This window comes from Chenopodium album, chromosome 6 (assembly GCF_948465745.1).
Source record: "Chenopodium album chromosome 6, dcCheAlbu1.1, whole genome shotgun sequence".
In the NCBI taxonomy this organism is placed as follows: domain Eukaryota; kingdom Viridiplantae; phylum Streptophyta; class Magnoliopsida; order Caryophyllales; family Amaranthaceae; genus Chenopodium; species Chenopodium album.
This window is the reverse complement of record NC_137839.1, coordinates 48,069,888-48,090,839: the sequence shown is the minus strand read 5'-3', so window position 1 is coordinate 48,090,839 and position 20,952 is coordinate 48,069,888. Positions and strand designations below refer to the sequence as shown.

Sequence of the window (20,952 nt, the reverse complement as noted above, 5' to 3'; positions counted from 1 at the left end):
TGCTGATTATGGAACACAATAGCCATTTATTTGTTCCAGCCTTAGCTCAAAAGGTCTTTAAACAAAGCATGTAACCTTACAACTGATGAAGTATCACTTGCTTCATTCTAAGCTTGTAAGTCGATAACTTAGCTCATCTTCAATAGTTTGAGGTCACTTTCAAAGTGGAACACTCAAGCAGTATTCGATACTTTGTGAAGATAATGAGTTCCTAAGTTAACTTCAATAACATGAATTCTTTAGTAAAATCGAATCTCATTCCTTTTCTTTGTTCCTCGTTTCCTATATTTCTTATCATACTTTATCTCATAATTAATATTTAAGAACCATTTCTTTTAGAGTCTTTGACTTTTATACTTTGTTAGGCATAGTTAAGCATCTAATGTGCCGTTAAACAAAGTTCCATCTTTTCCTTTAATTCACGCTTGAATTACTACATCAATGAGTTCAACTCATCTATGTATTAAGCAACAAGATATGTTGGATCTCAATATTGACAATTTGAGTTTGCAACTCAATACTTCTTTTTTGTTTATCAAAACTACCTAGTATTTTAAATACATGATGTCCAACCGCCCTTCGGACTTTGTTATAAAAGTCATTTATGAGAATTGTATTTTAGATTTTCTTTACTTTTCTTTGAGAACCATTCTCAAAGATTTCCTTTACAAATAGGGATGGCAATAGATCTGTATCTGACCCGGATCCGTGGATCCATATCCGTTTTCACGGATATGGATCTTATAAAATTGGACCCGTCGGATACGGATCCAGTCCTGAAAAACGGATCTAGATACGGGTCTGACTCAAATACCTGTATCCTTATCTGTTTGCCCGTTTTTTTTTAAAGAATAAATATTTTAAATATACAAGCCCAGCTCATACGTGAATATGAGATATGATATTCTACCTCTAACTCTACCAACCCTAAATCTCACACACTCTCTGACTCCCTCTCCTCTCTCCCAAATGACACCTTCATTCTACCACTCATCAACCTTCACTCTCATATTTTCTGGCGGCCGCAAGTACACTCTAGCAGTCCACCTCATCTTCTCCGACGACCGCAAGTACACTCCAACCGTTCGTGTTCTGGTAAGTAGTTTAAATTAATCTTCAAATTCGATGCTTTATGTTTGGTTTTATTAAAGCAATTTTTTCATGTTAATGCTTAATAAATTGTTAGTATAATGAGTGGATCTAATGAGTGATGTTTCGTGACTTTCTGTTGCATGTTTTAGTTTTTAGAATTTTACTTTATGTTAAATTTAGTTAATTTTCATGTTGTAGTTTAGCTAATTGTAGGATCTGTAAGTCTATAAGACTATAACTAGTCTAGCTGCAATTCTTTTGCATGTTTTAATTTTCATTTTGTCATTTAGTTATTGTTAATTTTGGCTATGTTATGTTGGTATCACTAATTCTTTGTTTGCTTGTTTATGCTTTTGTATTTTTTTAAATTTCTTTATCGATAACTAATTCACTAATTCTTTTGTTTGCTTGTTTTCTGATGAGTGGCATTTATGCCACTCTTTTATCCTTTTTCTCTAAGGATTCTCCCCTCATTTGCACTTGTTTGGCCCTTTTTCTAAGCATTTTTACTTAGTTTTTCTTCCTCTTTTCTTTCTCCTTTATCCTCCCTTTTCTTAGTCTTCCCGCTTTGTTCTTAATGTGATTTTCATGCTTATGCTTTGTAGGAACCATCGGGATTTTCAAGAGGAGGAAGCTAAGCTCAAAGGAAGCTAGAGGAAGCATGATTTAGAAGAGGTTCGGCCGAACCTCCTGATGGTGTGGCCGAACCAAGGTGTGGCCGAACCTGCTCAGTGGTTTGGCCGAACGTTGAGGCAGGGGAAAGATGAAAATTGGCAGTTTTGCAGGAGTGGCCGAACCACAGGAGTTCGACCGGACCAGGATCAGGGAGGTTCGACCGAACCTACCCATAGTTCGGCCGAACCTACCCTTTAGTCCGGCCGAACCTACCCTGTAGTCCGGCCGAACCTTCCCATTTGTTCGGTCGGACCTCTCCTTTTATCAGCTGGCTCTGTACGGACTATATAAGTCCCATCTTAGAACGTTTTGAAGATGAGATTAACTTAGTTTTAATTTTTCTACATTTTAGCTTAATCTAGAGAGAGAAACACCATTAGTCTTCATTGGTAGAGAGAGAAAGTGTGGTTTTCTTCATTGATGAACTTGGATTTTGAAGAAGGAGTTTTGTTCAATCCTTTGTAGACCTTCATCTTCAATTAATGAGCAATCTCTTACTCTTTCTCTTTACCTTTGTTTTTTATTTTGCTTATTTGCTTTGATTTTTCTTCTTTGCTTATTAATCATGTTGATGCTTATTGATTTGATGATTGATATTGTTTTCAATATGATTTGTGAGTAGTCACCTAGCCAAGGGTGTGGGGATGGTGTAGTTGCTAATTGTTCATGCTTATAATGTTGGGGCTATGTTAATGGTGATTAAAGTCTTTGCATGCTTGATATTCTTTGGTCTTTCTTGCAAGTGCACATTGTTAGTTGATCAAAGATGAGTCTTTACTAACAAGTAACGGAAGTTGACTTAGTTGAGATTCATTACTATCGATAATTCTTTGTTTGCACCTTCTAATACATGGTTCTAATGTGGAAACATAGAGGCTATGTTAGGAGAAACCAATAAACCCCGGAAGACGGTTAGATTGGACCCCTTTACTTTGGTATTCGTGCATGTTTAGTTTACCATTGATATGCTACTTTGTTATTTCATGATCAAGCGTCAACTTCACCTACCCATTTCCCTTGGTGCCTAGCCATATTAATTTTAATCCATTTTGTTCTTAGTTTAACCTTCTAGTTATTCACACTTCTTGTTCCGAGATAGCTTAGACCCTAGGTAATGAATGCAGTGCTTAAGCATTTCTCCTTGTGGTTCGACCCCTCTATTTACCCTATACACGTATTAGGTCGGTAGAGCGTTATAAATTCATTTGATTTAGGTGTAGTCGCTCAACGACACGATTATTGCCTTGCCAAATTGGCGCCGTTGCCGGGGAGACGATTTCCATTGCTATTTCATTGCTTGTTTGAGACTATCTCACCTTTATTTGTTAGTGTTTGCTACTTTTGTTACTTGTCGGTGCTTACGTTCTTCTTATCTTTGTTGTATGAACAGAGGACGAACCCGCTCAAGATCGTTGATTCCCATCGATCCAGAGCTAGAGAGGTCTTTGTCCCTACTTCGAAGAGAAGCAAGAGCAAGGAGTAGAAATTCCCGCACTCCAACGAGAAGAGTAAGAGAATTAGAAGATACTCCACCCTCTTCACCCTCAAGTGAAGAATTAGATAGCCCTAAATCATCTTCGAGTTCAGAAATCAACCCTTTCTCAACCTATAAGTTTGAGAGTAAAGAAGGTTCTAAAATGGTAGAGAATATGCCTTTGAGTCGTCTTGGGGCCCCCGAAGCTTTTAGAGCGCAAAGTGGGAACGTAACTCCTACTACTCAAGCCAACAATTTTGAGATCAAGCCTAATTTGATTGCCTTGATTGAGAGGAAACAATTCTCGGGTGGAAAGTTTGAGAGTCCTCATGAGCACCTAAAAGAGTTTGAGAAATATTGTGACACAATAAAGGCCTATGGAGTGACTCAAGAATATATTCGCCTCAAAATGTTTCCATTTTCGCTAATTGGGAGAGGTCTAGAATGGCTAGAGAAGGAGGTGCCCCCTAATTCTCTCACGACATGGGACCAAGTGACTACGGCCTTCTTGAGGAGGTTTTATAACCATAGGAAGACCGCCGAGGCTCGGTCTTTGATTCAAGGTTTTCGCCAAAAGAGTGGTGAGTCTCTAAGTGCGGCATGGGAACGATACAAAGAGCTTCAACGTCAATGCCCACACCATGGGATACCCAAGTATCAACTCATTCACACTTTCTATGGAGGTCTCACACCTCAAGGGAGAACAAGCCTAGACGCCGCGGCCGGTGGTCCAATCATGAACAAAGGAGAGCATGAAGTGGAGTGTATTATAGAGGAAGCCGCAAAGCACTATGATGATTGGTACGAAGGAGAAAGTGATGCTACTTTTAGCAAGGGTGTTTATGCATTGGAGCAAGCCAACGCAATCAACAACCTTTCTACCCAAATCTCCAAAATGACCAAGCAAATGGATGAATTGATGAAAGAAAGGTCCAACCCTCATGGTAATACCTCCCCTTCAACCAAGGGAGGCAATGGTATTGGTACTTTCTCCCCCTCTTCTTACAATACAATGCCCCAAGGATGCATGTTTTGTTCTAATTGTGAAACATATGATCATGATACCTCTCATTGTGTCTATGCTTGTGAAGTCCAACCCCCTTCCCATGAACTTGATGGTAATATGGAAAATGTCAATGCTATGAATTTTTCTCCTAGAATGGGAAATGTAGGAAACTTGAGGCCAAACTCCAATCAAATGGGGAATTGGAATCAAGGTGGAAACCGTGGTTGGAACCAAAGTGGTGGTGGTTATGATAACCAATACCATGGTGGGGGAGGCCCTTCCAATTTCAATGGAAGAGGCTACTCTAACCAAAGAGGGTATGGTAATCAAAACCAACAACCTAATTCCCGATACCATGACCATCAAAATCAAAATTTTGGTGACCAAGGTAACATGGGAAATAATCAACAAAGCAATGTTCCTAACCAAGGCACCGGAGGCAATAGGGGCCAATTTGTTTCTAACTATGCCCAAACTAATAGGCCTCCGGGTTTCCATCAACCCCAACTTCCTCCACCTAAACAACCTCTTCAACTTGAAGCCCCTCCAATAGATCCCGTGATGGCTAAATTAGATGCTCTTTTAAAAATGCGTGAGGAGGATCAAAAGAAACATGAAGAGGCCCAAAAACGAACCAATGCTCATATGAAAATGTACAAAATTGATCTAGAGGGAGATGCCAAACCCGTTAGGCAAAGGCAAAGAAAGCTTAACCCTTCCATGCAAGAGGTTGTGCGGAAGGAAGTGGCTAAGCTTCTTGATGCGGGAATTATTTACCCAATTGCTCATAGTGATTGGGTATCTCCCGTGCAAGTTGTTCCTAAGAAAGGGGGCATGACGGTAGTGAAAAATGATTATGATCAACTAGTACCCACTATACTTGTTACCGGTTGGCGCATGTGTATTGACTATCGCCAACTTAACACAAGTACATGTAAAGATCATTTTCCACTACCGTTCATTGATCAAATGTTGGAAAGGATTACAAAGCATTCCTTCTATTGTTTCCTTGATGGTTACTCGGGATTTTTCCAAATCCCGATTGACCCTAAGATCAAGAGAAGACGACTTTCAAATGCCCCTACGGTACTTATGCGTATCGTAGGATGCCTTTCGGGCTTTGTAATGCCCCCGTAACATTCCAACGTTGCATGATGTCCATTTTTAGTGATATGATTGAGGATGAGATAGAAGTCTTCATGGATGACTTCTCCGTTGGAGGAGCCACCTATGAAGATTGTCTATCTAATTTATCTCGTTGCTTAGAAAGGGTGAGAGGGCTAACCTCGTGTTGAATTGGGAAAAGTGCCACTTTATGGTTGAAAGTGGGATTGTTCTTGGGCACAAAATTTCCCATGCCGGCATTGAGGTTGATAGAGCCAAGGTTGAGGTCATCGAAAAACTTCCTCCCCCCACCAACGTGAGGAAAGTGAGGTCTTTTCTTGGCCATGCCGGATTCTATCGGCGCTTTATTAAAGATTTTTCAATGATCGCTAAGCCTCTCACATCCCTATTGCAACAAGATAAGGAGTTTGTGTTTTATGATGCTTGTCATAAGTCCTTTTGTAGGTTGAAAGAAGCCCTTTGAACCGCTCCTATTGTCCAAGGTCCGGATTGGTCTCTTTCATTTGAGCTCATGTGTGATGCAAGCGACGAGGCCATTGGATCGGTTCTTGGACAACGAAAGAATGGGAAACTTCATGTCATACATTATTTGTCTAAAACTCTCAATGATGCCCAACGAAACTACACAACTACCGAGAAGGAGTTCCTAGCGGTTATCCATTCATTCGAGAAGTTTATAACCTACCTCATTGGTTCTAAGACAATTGTGTATACCGACCACTCGGCTCTCAAATATTTGATAGGGAAGAAGGAAGCTAAACCAAGGTTGTTGAGATGGGTTTTAGTCCTCCAAGACTTCGATTATGAGATGAGAGACAAGAAGGGAGCCGAGAATGTGGTGGCGGATCACCTCTCAAGGTTGGGCGGTGCAAGGTTTGAAGATGATGGCTTGACAATAGAGGACGCTCTAAGAGATGATTTGCTTTATGTCCTTGAAGTGAAATCGGAGCCTTGGTATGCGGATATTGTGAATTACTTAGCTTGTAGTGCCATACCGCCGGATTTCACTTCGCAACAACGTCGAAAACTCAAGCACGAGGCCAAGAGATACATTTGGGATGATACCATTTTATTGAAAAGAGGGGTCGATGGTTTGTTGAGGAGATGCGTCCCCAACGACGAGGTTCAAAGTGTTCTCCATATGTGCCACTCTTCTCCTTGTGGTGGGCATATGAGTGCTCAAAAGACCGCCTCAAAGGTCCTTCAATCTATGCTCTTTTGGCCTTCTCTATTCAAGGATGCGTGGATATTTGTCAAAACTTGTGATAGATGTCAACGGATGGGGAATATTTCTAGAAGGGATGAAATGCCGCAAAACCCCATCCTTGAGCTTGAAGTTTTTGATGTGTGGGCTATAGACTTCATGGGCCCTTTCATTTCTTCACATGGGAACAAGTATATTTTGGTCGCCGTTGACTATGTGTCTAAGTGGGTGGAGGTCGTGGCTTCTCCAACGAATGACTCTAAGGTGGTGGTCAATCTTTTCAAGAAAGTGATCTTCCCGAGATTTGGTGTTCCAAGAGCAATAATTAGTGATGGGGGATCGCATTTCAAGCACCACACCTTCGTTCGACTACTTGATAAATATGGGGTGTCCCACAAGCGAGGGCTTGCGTACCACCCTCAAACGAGTGGTCAAGCGGAGGTCACCAATAGAGAGCTCAAGGTGATTTTGGAGAAGACGGTTGCTAGGACAAGGAAGGATTGGTCCTCCAAACTTATTGATTCACTATGGCTTATAGGACCGCCTTCAAAACTCCAATAGGGACCACTCCCTACAAGCTTGTCTATGGGAAAAATTGTCATTTGCCCGTGGAGATGGAGCATCAAACACATTGGGCAATCAAGCAAATCAACTTTGATCTCCATAGTGCGGGTGAGCAAAGGCTTCTAGAGCTACATGAGTTATAGGAGTTGAGGATGAATGCCTACTATAGCGCAAGCATGTATAAGGCGCGTACTAAGGCTTGGCACGATGCTCAAATTATCAAGAAGGAATTCGTCAAAGGCCAAAAAGTCCTCCTATTCAAATCCCGCTTGAAGCTTTTCCCGGGCAAACTTAGGTCAAGGTGGAGTGGGCCATACATTGTCACGGAAGTGTTCCCATATGGAGCCTACGAAATTTCCCAAGACGGCCACTCTCCTTTCAAAGTCAACGGTCACCGTCTTAAGCCCTATTATGAAGGATTCCCAAGTGATGAACCAGTTTCTGTGACACTTCTTGATGTGCATCGTCAATTCGACCCTCCTTGATCAACTCAAGGAACGTCGAGCTAACGACGTTAACCAAAAGCGCTTCCGGGAGGCAACCCGAGTTTCTAACCCTTTTATACTTTTTCTTTTCATGTTGCTTCCATTTTTCCATCTACGACTTTAGATTGTTGGGATTTTTAAGTTTTGATTGTGCTTGGGTTTTAGATATGCTTTGCATCTAGCATGATTGTAATGTGTTTAGATGTGTGTTAAGGACTATTGTTACTGGCGTGATTCTTTATGGGAGTTTGGCCGAACCACTTCATGTTCGGCCACTGCAGCAATTTCAAGGATTTATGGCAACATTCTGCTAAAAACAAAAATATTGCATTCTGGCAGAAGGTTCGACTGAACCCCTTGGAGGTTCGACCGAACTTATACTGTAGTGCGGCCGAACCTTCCTGGGTTCGGTCACTCCTTAATTTTTAGAAATTTTCAGCAACTTTCTGCCAAAATTTGCAAATTTGCAGTTCTAGCACATGTTCGACCGAACCCCAGGATGGTTCGACCGAACTTAATTTGTAGTGCGGCCGAACTTTTCTGGGTTCGGTCACTCCTCTCTTTTTGCGATTTTGCTGGAACTTTCTGCCCGGATTTCATAAAATAGAGTTTTGGCAATGGTTCGACCGAACCAAAGGGGAGTTCGGGCGAACTTCTACTGTGGTTCGACTGAACATACCCTTGGTTCGGCCGAACCTCTCTTCAGATTTGAAAAAAAAAATGCTGCCTTAAGTTCTATTTTGCTGCATTTTCGTGACCACAACTCCCATATTCGTCACCTACCTCTTTCTTCTCCTTCTCACTCTAAACCTCCATTGCACCTCCCCTTAAAACCTCAAATCTCCATCAAAATCACTCCAATCTTCACCCTTTCTTACTTATTTTCCATCCTTTACTCAATTTCTACAATCTCTACCCAAAAATTCCTCACAAAACAAACCCATCTTTCCATTTTCCCCAATTTCAAGGGTTTAAGTGCTTCGGTGTTTTTGGGTTTTTACTTCCTTCCAATCAATTGTGGTATGTTTGTTCTAGCTTTTGCAAGTTTATTTCTTTAATTTCTTATAGTTTTACCATGTTTTACATATTTAAGTGTGAATTATGGTATTCTTGAAATTGTTAGTAATGACTTGTTTGTTTCATGTGGTTCTTTGGATTGACTTGTTGCAATTGATTGGTTGTTGATAGTAGAACATGTTGTTATGATGATTATGCATGTTTACCTTGGTTTTATTTTGATCTCAATGTCTTTGAGTGTTGATTTCATACTAGGGTATTCATGTTACCATTTTATGATTGAGAAATGCATGAGTTGGATGTTGTTGGAGATTGTTATTCATTGTTTTGGCTTGATTTTGATGGTTTGATGAATGGATATCATGAAAATTAGGGGACATCATGCCAAATTTCACCTAGACCTTGTTAGGACTAATTTAGGAATGACATAGGAATTCTTATTCAAACCTTGGTTCAAATGTATCCATGCATACCTTGAATTGTATACTCTCATGCATACACTTTTACCTTGGCTAAGTACTTGGCTTCTTATGTCATTTCTTATCAATTTGTTCTAATGATATGCTCTAGGTGAATTTGTAGAATCAAGATGTTTGGCAAGGGAAAAGGAAAGTCAAAGAGGAAGAGGGTGGGAGAATCCTCAGCACCGCAATTCCCACCTCCTCCCGGCATTAATGATCATGGCATTATTGCTCCGGACGAGCAATTTTGGCCTATATATGCATCACTCATCAAGCGTCCGATTAGGTCTACAAGGTTCTTTTGCCCTCAAACTTTGAGGAAGCTGGGAATATTGGATGAGGTGACAAGGTTGGCTCAAAACTTTGGATGGGGCGACTTCATTCACCTCCACGCTCACACTAACGAGCGTGTGACTTTGGAATTCCTTGCCTCCCTCCGCAAGGAAGTTTTTGAGCCGGAAGATGTCGATGAGGATCCTCAACTCATGATACACTTCAGGATGTTCAACGAGGATCACTCTCTAACGGAGAGTGATCTAAATGAGATCTTCTTTTGGCACGCCACCGGCCTTGATCACCCGTCTGAAATGACCTCCTCCCATCGCATTCCTTACAACGAGCAAGAGTGGTGGAGGAGCATCACAAACAAGGATAGGTTCCAAACCAATACCTCAAAGGTCAACAACATCATTCATATAGCCTTGAGGTATTTTGTACGGCTTCTCCAATACGCTGTGTTCTTCAAAGCCAACCTCGGCTCCATGGTAAAAGACGAGGTTGCTTGCCTATTATTGGCCGATAATCCTCAACGGCTAAAATTTCAATGCTCCTCCACCTTTATCCAACGGCTCTTGGATACTAGGGACAACCGTCTCGGTGATGAGATATTTATGGGTGGCATGATTACTATCATTGCTCTTTCTTTGAAGGATGGAGCATACAAAGATCAAATTGAATTGCTCCCACCCGTGCACCAAACCCGAGAAGAGCTCACCGACGAGTTCCCTCCCTATGCTCTATCCATAAGCGCCCTCCGTCACAGCCGCTTCCTCAATTACACTACTAGCAAGCGCCGTTTTATCCTCTTGGTCGATAGGGAGATCGAATGGTGTGTCCTCCCGGACCCCGACCTCACTACGGTGGACCACTCCGCTCCTCTCAAATGGAAGATCCCTCAGCAAATCATCCCCAATGAGCTGAGGCAAGCTAGAGCCCGGGGTGGAGCTCCTCAACCTCCACCGGTCCTCCATCAAGAGCAAATCATTCCCCCCCTTAGCGGGGGAGGTGAGGCATCTTTTCTTCTTCTATTCCTCCTTTTGATTTCAATGACCTTCGTAGTACCCTCGATGATATCCGTCGAGACAATCAAGCTTCCATTGAGCAATGGGGGTACTACGCGAGGGCAAATTATGACAATCTTGTGCAAGCGGGCATTCAAGCGCCCTATGTGAACTACACTTACCACCCTCCTCAAGAGGGTCCGGTCAATCATTGGGGACCCTATGACCCTCAACTCCCCACCCCCCCTTGCTACGCCTATTGGGAAGGTCCTATCGACCCTACCCAACGCGTTGGCACCCCCCCATACAACCCCTATCGTCCGGGTGGGTGTGATCCGGCTTATGAACCGGCATCCACATCCACCCCCGCTCCTTTTGATGGTGGTTGGGGTGCCCAAGGGTGGCCCTATAAGCACTTTAACCAACCCTTCCACCCTTTCATGGACACTCCCGGGTTTGATCCTAACAACCCCCCTCAACCTAGGGGGCGAGGAGATGATAACCAGTGATGAGGGATCTTTTCCCTCCCCCCCCCCCAATCTTCTCACTTGTCACTTTTGCTCGGGACGAGAAAAAGAATAGTGTGGGGGAGGATGTCCTTTTGGTTGGTTGAAGTGTACATAGGAAGGTAGAGTGGTAGGGTAGTTGCTTGCACATAAGGAGGATAGTGAGGATAGTGGCCTTGTGGTATTGATGTGACGTTGTGACGGTGGTGATGATGTTGGTGATGTTGTGATGGTGATGTGATGAGATGGTGATGTTGTGATGATATTGATGTGATGATGATGATGATGTTTTATGATTATTTTTGCTGATTTCTGATGATTTTCTTTGATGATCCATGAGTCTTTGTAGGTGGAGATGCTCCCGAAAAAAAAAATTCCAAATTTCCCGAAACTTCAAATCCCCTTAATCCAAACTTTGTAGATAGCTTTTTATTTATTTTTTCTTCTTTTTGTTTATTTCTTTAGTCTTTTTCTTTGTTTTCTAACCTTTTCTTGTTTTGTTGTAGTTTCTTTAGTTTGGCTCATCTTTATTGAAGCTTGAAGCGGAGATGTAGGACGTTAAGGAGCAACACTAGCTCCCTTGGTGAGATTGGATATATTACCTTGTCTTATATTTCAAGCGGCATTCGGTGAGACCTTTCCTCTCTTTCTTTTTCTTTTTCTTTGAGTGCTTAGTTTAGGTCTAGTTTAGGAAGAGTTGAATGGTTTGAGGTTGATTGATTTTGGTTCCAAGGAACCTGGGATCGTTGATGTTGATATCAACGATCACTTGTATGTCGATTGGGATTTATTTGATTTACATGTCTCGATTATGAACCTTTTTAATTTCTTCCTCCTTTTTGTGTGTTTTTCTTGTTCTCTTTTGTGTAACGAGCATGACTATGGCAAGTTGAAATATTTTTGATGTGGATTTGCTCATTCATTTGGATTCAAGAATTTGTGTGCCTTTTTGATGACATGGCTTTGAATTCTTACCTTCCTAGTTGATGAGAGTTTACACGGTTTAAGAATGCTTAAGGTTGAATTAGACACATTATAAGCTAAGGTAGCCCGGTTTAGAACTCTTGATGACGTTTGAACCCCCTAGTTCACGGGAAAGTGGTAAGATGGTGTTGCTCTCCGTAGTGAATAGGATTCCCTTGGTTGGTATTTGCTTATTTTTATCCCGTGTGAGCGTCATTTGTTCTAGCCTGCATCACTCTTGTGAGCGGCGTTTTGGATCCTTAACTATGCATGTCTTAATCTTTGTGTTGGTATTTAGCTCCTGAGATCGTGACCAAACAACTTTAAAGGAGGAAGAGGGCATTTCTTCTCATTTTTCTTTGTTTTCTTTGTGTTTTGTTACAAATTTGGTTTTCATTTTTACATCCACCCACTTGCTAACCAATTTGGGCCTCATTCCCCTTTCTTGATCTAGCCATATTACAAACCTATCGGCCTATGTTCTACCAACCCGTGTAGTTAGTGAAGCATTGGCTTTTGAGGTTCGAATTCGAGAGTGTTGGTTTTAGGGCAAGAAAGTTGTGAATATTGGTTCAAGTGAGATTTTGAAAGTTGTTCATGAAAGAAAATATTTGCATAAAGTTTGTGAGGAAGGATGCAACGTATGAAGTCCAAAAGAAAAAAAAAAGAAAAAAAAAAGAAGAGAATATAAAAAAAAAAAAGAGAAAGAGAAGTAGAAAAAAAAAGGAAAAGGAACAGAAAATGATGAGAGAAATGAAGTAATGTTATGAAATTTTGTATTGAAGGTTGTAATTTGAATTTAGGTTCAATTCTTAGGTGGTTCTTAAGAGATGGCCACTCTTTTGCTTCACTTAGGATTTGCCACCAAAAAATTTCAAATTAATTCCCAACCTTAACCCCTAGCCATGACATTACAACCCAAGTTAAGACCCTTGGACTTGGAGAAGTGCGGTCAAAGAACAATGGAGGGAGATAGATTTCAACCCTATGGAAAGAGTGTGCATAGTTGAGATGTCGGGATAACCTTATGACTCCACAATAAATTTCTTTTTCCAGTTCCCTCGAGGAATCATGAGGAGCTAACTTGGGGATGATTTGAAGCTAGTGGAGAGAACGCGGACCGTCTTGGTTGGAGCTAGGGCAGAAGATGAAATCATTAGTTCTCTACGCTTAGCTTAGGTTTGTCTCCCTCAACCATGAGCATCTTAGAATGTGTTCCCCCTCTTTGAGTTGAGAAAATTAAGCATTCTTTGATTCATGTCCCTATGTTAGAGTCCATTTGGAGCATTTCCCATCGTGAAACTTGATTGATTTTCTTAACCCTTGTCATATTATGCTTGTTGTGTGTGTTGTCTTTTTTGTTTTAGTATTCCTTGCTTGAGGACAAGCAAAAGACAAGTGTGGGGGATTTTGATGAGTGGCATTTATGCCACTCTTTTATCCTTTTTCTCTAAGGATTCTCCCCTCATTTGCACTTGTTTGGCCCTTTTTCTAAGCATTTTTACTTAGTTTTTCTTCCTCTTTTCTTTCTCCTTTATCCTCCCTTTTCTTAGTCTTCCCGCTTTGTTCTTAATGTGATTTTCATGCTTATGCTTTGTAGGAACCATCGGGATTTTCAAGAGGAGGAAGCTAAGCTCAAAGGAAGCTAGAGGAAGCATGATTTAGAAGAGGTTCGGCCGAACCTCCTGATGGTGTGGCCGAACCAAGGTGTGGCCGAACCTGCTCAGTGGTTCGGCCGAACGTTGAGGCAGGGGAAAGATGAAAATTGGCAGTTTTGCAGGAGTGGCCGAACCACAGGAGTTTGACCGGACCAGGATCGGGGAGGTTCGACCGAACCTACCCATAGTTCGGCCGAACCTACCCTGTAGTCCGGCCGAACCTACCCTGTAGTCCGGCCGAACCTTCCCATTTGTTCGGTCGGACCTCTCCTTTTATCAGCTGGCTCTGTACGGACTATATAAGTCCCATCTTAGAACGTTTTGAAGATGAGATTAACTTAGTTTTAATTTTTCTACATTTTAGCTTAATCTAGAGAGAGAAACACCATTAGTCTTCATTGGTAGAGAGAGAAAGTGTGGTTTTCTTCATTGATGAACTTGGATTTTGAAGAAGGAGTTTTGTTCAATCCTTTGTAGACCTTCATCTTCAATTAATGAGCAATCTCTTACTCTTTCTCTTTACCTTTGTTTTTTATTTTGCTTATTTGCTTTGATTTTTCTTCTTTGCTTATTAATCATGTTGATGCTTATTGATTTGATGATTGATATTGTTTTCAATATGATTTGTGAGTAGTCACCTAGCCAAGGGTGTGGGGATGGTGTAGTTGCTAATTGTTCATGCTTATAATGTTGGGGCTATGTTAATGGTGATTAAAGTCTTTGCATGCTTGATATTCTTTGGTCTTTCTTGCAAGTGCACATTGTTAGTTGATCAAAGATGAGTCTTTACTAACAAGTAACGGAAGTTGACTTAGTTGAGATTCATTACTATCGATAATTCTTTGTTTGCACCTTCTAATACATGGTTCTAATGTGGAAACATAGAGGCTATGTTAGGAGAAACCAATAAACCCCGGAAGACGGTTAGATTGGACCCCTTTACTTCGGTATTCGTGCATGTTTAGTTTACCATTGATATGCTACTTTGTTATTTCATGATCAAGCGTCAACTTCACCAACCCATTTCCCTTGGTGCCTAGTGATGTGTCTATTTTATATTGTATTTTACCCCCGTCCCTTGGTCATAATTAGTAGTGTTTTTGGCTCTTTAGAGCCACTTTTATTACTAATTGGTGTTTTCTAGTGTTTTCGTAGATTTGGTTGACTTTTGCAGGGATTTATGCTTTTGGAGTATTTTCCCAAGATATTTTGGAGCAATCACGAGCACTGGAGAAGCACGACCAGTTTTTATAGCCCAGGGCCGGTTGGAGCCATCGAACCGGTGATTAAGGGCTCGGTAGAGGTGATACCGGGGCGTTTGGACCGAGTATTCAAGACCGAAAGAGGAAACCCAGATTGGCCCGAAGAATTGGAGCCCAATCGAAGTCCAAATATTGGCCCAAATGATCCGCCCGGCCAAAAAGGCTGGCGCCCGGAGGCGCGCCCGGCCGGGCGGGAGGAGCGCCCGGTGACGCGCGAGATAGCTATTAAAGATAAAAAGGCGCGCCCGATCGGGCGGTGCCTCGCCCGATCGGGCGCGTGTTTATTTAGGAGACAATTAGAGTCGTTTTAATTTGTTTTAGTTTAGGATTTTTGTACGGAGTATAAATACTCCTCCGTAATACGTTTTTAGATCGTCTCTTCTTTTGGGGAGATCTTCTTTTCTCTTCTTCTCCTCTTCTTCTTCCCTAATCTTTTCTCTTAGACTTTCTCTCTCTACTTAGTTTTCTCTTTCTAAACTCTCTCTCTAAACCTTTGTGATTATTTCTTTAATTAATTTCAGAATTATTTTGGTAACGATTTCTCTTCCCTTAATCTTAGTTATTTATTTTATTCCTTTGATCATGATTTATTTTATTGCTTTGCTTAGTTTATATTTAATTATGTGTGAGTAGTTTAATTTCTAGGGTTTGTGGGGATCCATAAATAATATGAAGGGGTAAATTTATTGTTGTTATTTATCAATGCTAGATTAATTTCCTATTGATTGATTTAATGCTCTGTGACTAGATTAGGCCTATCTTTTATGCATGAGTTTGACAATATTGATTCAAGAATCGAGAGATGAGAATTAATGTTTAGGTCTAGCTTCAATAGGCAAGTTAATTTATAAATTGTTAAGTCAAGATTCGTGAGATGAGATTTAATACCGATAAATTAATTGTGTGATTGTAATAAGTAGCGAGAGCCCTTTACAATCTGGTTAATTGATGCATTGATGATTGACTATTATTGATTGTTGGTATTGCATGATGATTTCTTATTGGATTGTTTTAATGTTTTACAATTGCGGCTTGTAAAAGTATAGCAATATTAAATTGATGAATCGAGCAGATGTTAATTTGATATTAAAGGCTATTTTCAATAAGAACTTAGATCTAGTAAATTGCGAGAGCCTGTTAGGTCTATGTTGGTTAATAAATTGCGAGAGCCTGTTAATCATGTTATTTATGCAATGTCAATAATTGATTACCCTATTTTACCCCGGAATATTATTTATTGGTGAACCTATGCCCTAGATCCTTTTATATATTATTTTCTCCCTTTTCCTACTCTTTTTAGTTTAGTTTCATATTCAACTTTTAATATTGGTTACTTAAATAATTTAGATTATAATATTTAATTAGGAGTAAAAAGACTTGTTTCCCTGTGGAGATCGACCCTACTTCCCTATCTACTTTAGTTAGTGAATTAGGTAATTATTTTTGATTAGGGGATACGACTTTACCCCGTCAAAATTTGGCGCCGTTGCCGGGGAAACGGTTTTATTTTTATTTCTGATTATTTTTGTAGTCTAGATTATTTCCCTTTTTGTCTCAGAGAGCGTTAGTTCTCTGAGACAAATCTCATATTTGCTTCTAGTTTTTGTTTATGCCCAGGTGTTCCAGATCAGGTTACATCCCATTCGATCCTGAGATCGAACGTTCCTTCCATAGACAGAAAAACTTCTACAAGCAAATCCTGGCGGATTCTGGTGATAATAACAATAATCACCGAGATTCTCCAACTGGTTCTAGCAATTCAGAGGCATCATCAGACACAGAATCAGAGATGGCGGTTCCAAAGAAACTTAGTGATTATTCACAACCAAAGCTTACGGATTTTCCACATCTCACCCCCACTCCGGCTCTTGATGGGGTTCAATTTGAAATTAAGCCTCAATTTATAACGATGATAGAGAGGAAGCAATTCAGTGGAGCCAAGGGTGAAGACCCGAATCTTCACATTGCCGACTATTGTCAATATTGCAACACCATAAGGCAAGCCGGGGTCACTCAAGACCAAATCAGGGAGATTCTCTTTCCCTTTTCTTTAACTGGAAAAGCTAAATTGTGGTTTAATGGTTTAAATAGAACTACGCTTGGTATAACTGACTGGGAAACTCTTGTTTTGAATTTTTATAACAAATATTATCCTGCAGAGAGAACAGCAGTACTACAGAGTGCGATTCAGAATTTCGCCCAAGAAGCCGATGAGTCTTTATATGAGGCTTGGGAGAGGTTCAAGGACTTACAAAGAGAATGCCCTCACCACAATTTAGCACAATGGCAGTTAATCCAAGCCTTTTATAACGGCATTGGAAATTCTTCTAGAATAATTTTAGACTCTGCAGCTAGTGGGAGATTTATGAATCTTAATGTTGATGACGCAGGTCAGGTTATTGAAGACATGGCGATACACAATTCCCAATATGGGAATCCAAGAGGATTTGCTAACAAGGGGAAACATAGCGTCGACTCTGTATCCTTTTTGCAAGCTCAACTGACCTCTATTTGTCAAAAATTAGATAATCTGAGCACTGCTAACGTAGCCAATGTTTCTGCGATTAATAATAATTCTAATGAGGCTTTCTGTGAAAATTGTGGTATTGTAGGTCATTGGGAGCAGGATTGCAGGAGTTCCGTGGATCAAGTTAATGCCTTCCAAGCTTATAGGCAAAATAACCCATACTCCAACACTTACAATCCTGGGTATCAGAATCATCCATACCTTTCCTATCGGAGCACTAATGTTCAAAATCCACCACCACAAGAACCACAGGTGCCACAGCAACAGCAGCAGAAATACTATCATCCCAATGCTGGCCAAAAGAATCAACCACAACAACCCCCCTCATCTTCAGACCCTTCTTTAGGGGAAATTAGAGCAATGTTGGTTAATATGCAAAAGCACATGGAGAGCAGAGATGCGACAATTGATCAAATTCTAGCGCATAACAAAATTGTAGATAATCAAATTGCGCAACTTTCCGCTACTCTACAAGCACGCCAACAGGGAGCCCTGCCGGCACAACCGACTAGGCCTACGGATCAAGCATTTGCGATTACTCTAAGGAGTGGTTCAAACTATGAAGGGCCCTCTATGCCCAGAGTTGATGAACCTATTTTATTAAATAATGCTAATCTTGATTCCATTAAACCAAACAATGTAGTTGCTAGCCCTGCAGGGCTAGAAGATAATACTAACACATCTAATCCTACATTGCAGGGTAAAACTCCGGAGAAGGTGGCTACTCCAGACAAAGAGAAAAATGCTCAAAAGCCAATTATCAAACTTCCTTTCCCCAATCGTCAATTGAAGACAAACTTGGATAAGCAGTTTGGTAAGTTCCTGGAGGTGGTTAAGGATTTGAAGGTAACAGTCCCCTTTACTGAATTGATCACACAAATCCCCTCATATGCAAAATTTATGAAAGAAATTTTGACGAGAAAAAGGTCTATTAGTGAGGTAGAGACAGTAGCCTTCACTGCAGAGTGTAGTGCCGTACTTCAAAATAAGTCTCCACCTAAATTGAAAGATCCGGGTAGTTTTTCTATCCCTTGTCATATCGGTAATCTTCTGATCGATAATGCATTATGTGATTTGGGTGCTAGTGTTAGCGTTATGCCATTATCTGTGTGTTCTAAGTTAAATATGGGTAAATTAAAAGCTACCAATATAACTCTGCAAATGGCCGACCGTTCTTTCAAATACCCCCTAGGTGTTTTAGAGGACATCCCCGTTAGAGTAGGTAAATTTTATATACCTGTAGACTTTGTTGTTCTTGATATGGCTGAGGATATGCAAACCCCAATTATTCTGGGTAGACCATTCCTTAACACTGCAGGAGCAGTCATAGATGTTAGAAGTGGTAAGCTAACACTATCTGTAGGGGATGATAAAGTGGTTTTTAATCTGAATAATACCCTCAAAAGCTCCATGACTGAGGAGAAATGTTTCAGTGTTAATGTGGTTGTAAATTATTCTAATAAGCCCCAAGCTCTTGAAAAAGATCCCTTGGAGGCGGTATCTTGTGTTGTATCCCTTTCAGATGAGATAGACAAATGGCAGAAGGAAGTCGATACAATAGAAAGAGCATTCTACAATGTTGGTCTTGGTTTCGAGGATGAACAAGTGGAACCGATAGAGCAAGTTGTGCAAATCGAGCCTACGGTAAGTGTTCCGCCAGATCGAGTTGCAAGTGTTGAACACAATGACAATTTGAAGCAACATTCGATCGAAGAAGGGTTTTTAGTGCGTAGCATTGAAGATCCCCCTGTCCAAGTCATGGAGGATCCACCAGATAAGGCGACTTGGCATCCCACAGGATATGTCAGGAAGCCGCATCGCAGCTTAAACATCGCTAGACCGGGTGAGAAACCACCCGATCAAGCGTTGGGCCAAGGGTCTTAGGAATTGTACTTGGTAAGAAGGTCGTGCGGGACCTAGATAAACCAGCGCTTTGCGGGAGGCAACCCGTATTTTTAATGTTTTTTTTAGACCAGTTTTTATTTTCGTTTTCTTAGGTGAGGAGAGCTGAGGGAATTTAATTAGTTTTATGAGTATTTGTACAGGTTTGAAGGAAAAGAGTTAGACAACTTTTTGAGAACAGAGGGAAATTAGCTCTCACCGAATTAGTCTCGGGCTCGACCGGGCGAACCTCGCCCGATCGGGCGCGAGAGCAGTGTTTTAAAAATAGGAAATTTCGCCCGACCGGGCGCGAATTTTGACGTTTACGGACTAATTTGTCCGCCCGATCGGGCAAGCCTCGCCCGATCGGGCGCGAGAGCAAGGTGGAAATCAGGGAGTTAGATCGCCCGATCGGGCGAATGGCGCCCGACCGGGCGCGAGCGACTACGGAATTTTGCATAGTCAGATCGCCCGACCGGGCGACTGGCGCCCGACCGGGCGCGAGAAACAGCTTGAGTTTAGATCAGATCGCCCGATCAGGCGAGCCACCGCCCGACCGGGCGAGAGCCAAGTTCCGCGGTTTTCTTCTTCTTTCCTTCTTCATTTCTTCTTTCCTCCATTACTTTTTCTCTCTAAAACTCAAATTTTCTCTGACTTCTCTCTAAGATTTCTCTGACTTGACCGCCTTTCCCCCAGGGCAACTTTCCTATACCTATGATGCTTTAGTCGCCAACGCTAGGGGACAGGCACCACCACCACCTCAGCCCCAGCCCGAAGTGGCTTTCTCTCCACCTCGTATGTCTCATTCCGTCTCTCATGTTGACTCTGACCCAGTTTGGGATTTTCAGAGTATAGGTCAGGCCCTAGGACGTATTGAGCATGCACAGACTGACCTTAGGAGGATGGTGGGCTCTATTGACCACAGGTTAGGGTACCTAGAGAGGAACCAGGGTAGAGCTCTCTACCCTATGTACGATGATTATGCTCGTCGGGGCAACATTCCCGACGATGCTATCCACCCTGACTGGTTTCAGCCCCCACCCCAGGGATATGGTAGGGATCCCACTGCCCGTGGTATTTACTCTGACTATTCTTCCTTTTTCGGGTACGGGCAGGACATTCCTTTCGGGGGACCGGCGGGGGGGAGTTTTCACGCTGACTATTTTGGTGGTAGCTCTTCTGGTGCAGGTGGTGCGGGTGGTAGTGGAGGTGCGGGCTTCGGCTCGATGGACGAGGATGATGAAGACTAGCTATGCTGGGATAGTTTCCGAGCCAATGAGGACATTGTCTAATTCTGGCTTGGGGGAGATTTTGGTTTGGTATTTTTCTTTTTCTCTTTTCTTTTATTTTTGGTGTGTTTTCCTAGGTTAATTTTTTTTTTTTGTTTTCTAGGTTAGCTTTATTGCTTTATTTATATATAAAAATACAAAAATACGTTCCAATGAATTATAAATTATGCTTCCCTATGCCCCTTACTTTACAAAGTTGTTTTGATCCTTAGTAATTGATGATAGGCATTGTGGATTAGTTGATCATGATTTGATGTTTGATTGTCTTGAAACCTTAACATGCGTCAATTTTGTCCAACTACTTGTGAATATAGTGCTTGACTAGTTGATTTGGTTAGGAAATGTGTGATAGTTCCATTTTTCCTGGTATGTCAATGAATTTGAGTATTGGTTTGCAACTACTAGTAATGTTTATATGATTCATTATTATGCACATTGTGGAGGATGAAGGCATTTGTTCTTTTAGGTAACCTTCAGATATTG

General features: G+C 41.4%; 2 non-coding genes across 2 annotated transcripts; both read right to left on the bottom strand.

Annotated features, from left to right (window-relative positions):
• Window positions 1–3,783: 3,783 nt before the first annotated feature.
• On the bottom strand, window positions 3,784–3,889 carry LOC145637581 (small nucleolar RNA R71). Its single transcript, XR_014114349.1, has one exon. It is a non-coding gene; the product is annotated as a small nucleolar RNA R71 (small nucleolar RNA).
• Window positions 3,890–16,942: 13,053 nt separating this feature from the next.
• Window positions 16,943–17,049, bottom strand: LOC145637558 (small nucleolar RNA R71). Its single transcript, XR_014114329.1, has one exon. It is a non-coding gene; the product is annotated as a small nucleolar RNA R71 (small nucleolar RNA).
• Between the last annotated feature and the right edge of the window lie 3,903 nt (window positions 17,050–20,952).